Source organism: Syngnathus typhle, unplaced genomic scaffold, assembly GCF_033458585.1.
Source record: "Syngnathus typhle isolate RoL2023-S1 ecotype Sweden unplaced genomic scaffold, RoL_Styp_1.0 HiC_scaffold_163, whole genome shotgun sequence".
Lineage (NCBI taxonomy): Eukaryota > Metazoa > Chordata > Actinopteri > Syngnathiformes > Syngnathidae > Syngnathus > Syngnathus typhle.
This window is the reverse complement of record NW_026872069.1, coordinates 37,501-40,000: the sequence shown is the minus strand read 5'-3', so window position 1 is coordinate 40,000 and position 2,500 is coordinate 37,501. Positions and strand designations below refer to the sequence as shown.

Sequence of the window (2,500 nt, the reverse complement as noted above, 5' to 3'; positions counted from 1 at the left end):
GTGCCTATCCACCAACTCTAGCGGCAAATCACATCTAAGGGGCGTCAGATCATCCAAGATCCGCCGTGCCAGCCCCTTTCTCGCCACAGAATAGCCGCGCTGCTGGTGGTAGAACACTCTCCTACGCTGGACGAGCCGCCTCGCCCAACCCTTCATCTGTCGGTCTCGAGGTTTGGACCTCGCGGACTTAGCCGGCCACACTACCTTACCCCCCAGGGCTTTCATGAGATCCAAAGCAGAGGACTCGATCAGGCTAGGCTCCCGACCTGCTTTCTTGACTAAGGCAGCGGTGGCCCGATGCTCCTCATCCCCCGCCAGCAGCTCTTCCAGAACCCTATCCTCCACCAGATCTGGAAGCGACGGGGGACAGGTCCATTTCTGGGGCGTCGCCCTGGCAGCCAGGGCTCGCCAACGCACACCAGACTCACCGCCTGCCGCACGACCGCACAGGGACCCCCACTTCCACCTCACCTGCTCTCCGGACTTGCCGGTACCTAACATCTGCGCCACCATCACATTCTTGTGCCTATGGTTCCCGTATTCCTCCATAAGCTCCACCATCCGAGCCTCTTCCTTCACGCTCCACTTCCTCTCCCTCCTTGGACCCTTACTAGCCTGGCTCCGCTCTTTACGAGCCGTGAACCACTCCGCTGCATGGGCCTGCCGCTTATGCTGAGACGCTCCAACAGCCGTCCGAAAACGGCGCCCACAGTGATCGCAAGCGACTCCCTGTTCGACATCCACCATGCGCACGCCTCGGCACTTCGAGACATGGCACCGAATTGCATGACTGTTCTCCCCCCGTCTTTCGCACTTACGACAGCCGTACACGATGGAGACACCCGCATGCCGGGAAGCGCAATGCAACCCAAACCTGCGCATACCAACCACACGCGCCCCACACAGCTGGCAGTCCATGGACTCTCGAGGCAGATACACCAAGACCTGGTCCGGAGGCCTCGGATCCCTCTTACGTCGCTTTCTAGACGGGCCCTCTCCCGCCTCTTCCTCCACACCATCACGGAGAGCAGGCTGCAATGCTAACACGACCCCCGCCACCCCAACTCTCATACCAGCGGCGACGGAGGCCATTGATTCAGACACCACTGAGGAGTTCTCAAGAGCTTCGCCAGCCAGGGTCCACCCGCTCCCTCGGCCCGACTGACTGTGGCTCTGATCCTGTGCCTCTGTCTGTACGGACTTCCTAACCAAGGAGTTTTCGCAACCATGGCCCGTAGAAGTGACTACAAGCCGTTCGGGGACCCCAAGCAATGCCTCCGGTGGTTGGTCCCCATGGCCCCCGGAGAGGTTGATTCGTTGTCCGCAAACGTGCCCAACCTCAAGCACGTCACGGGGAGGTCGCCCGAGCAGCAACAGCCCCTCTCCGAGCTGCGCCTCAGCCAATTTTGATCCCCCAGGTCGGCTATCCTGGGCTGTTGTCCGTAAGCTACCAGACATGCTTACGGCCTCACTACCATGAGAGCACACTGGAGAACAAAGTTCCCCGATACTATAGAGCTATACATCGAGATCCACCCCGAGCAGCCGTCCGCTAGGCCACGCAGCCTAGCACCAACTCGTAAGCCACCGCAGCCCAACCCACTAAGGAGAGGCCTGCCACATAGTGTCAGACTCACCCCCCGTAAAGCTGGCCAACGGACAACTCGCAACCCAACTGCCCGGAGCTACAAAAGCCCAGAGAGCTATGGAGCTCATCAACGGGGAGGAAAGCGGCCTGCAACAAACTGGCCACTACCCCCCGTACACCACATATTCGCCCCAAAAGGATTTGAGAAACGCATTCGGCAAAGGTCCAAGCGAGCACATAGGCATCCACGTGACACCCACCCACTCGGCCTGGCCTCCGTTCTATACCACTAGGCGCCGCCCACACCAGTGCGCAGATTCGGGTCATCTCGGTCTCGCTACCATACGGTCACACCCTGCGTACCAACAGAGCGCTGAGCGAACGCTAAGCCAGCCTACAGAGGTGTTAGAGTGCGACTCACAGGGAGAGGAACCGTCCGCCCAACGTCGGCCTAGGCCGAGGCCGGCAGGGGCCCTTTCCAAGGCGAGTCTATATTGCCAGTCGGTCAGTTTGGGAAAGTTGGGGGGGTACCCGGTGGCCGTCGGGAACAGACAGGGACCGGTCGGGAGGGAGGGGGTAAGTTTGGCCGCTGGGAACAAGCGCCCACCCTGGGGAGTTTACTTACGAGCCAAAGCCGGGAACAGACACAAGCTCGGGAGCCTCGCAGTCTCAAAGACTTTCATCCCTCTATCAGAGACATCAGACCGCACAGAATCCGAGACACTACCGAACACAAGTAGCGCTCAGGGAGAACACTCTCACCTAGCTGATTGCGTTAGCCGGCCAGCGCGGGGTGTCTGAAAAACCACAGTCTCAAAACTTTCATCTCTCCAACAGAGATATCAGCCCGCACAGTCCAAGACACTACCGAACACAAGTAGCGCCAGAGAGAATATTCTCACCTTTCGGGTC

The 2,500-nt window shown here is 59.6% G+C and overlaps 1 pseudogene; it reads right to left on the bottom strand.

The window, feature by feature from the left end:
• Positions 1-2,500, bottom strand: part of LOC133148813 (28S ribosomal RNA) — a 9,852-nt pseudogene that overhangs the window by 3,947 nt on the left and 3,405 nt on the right.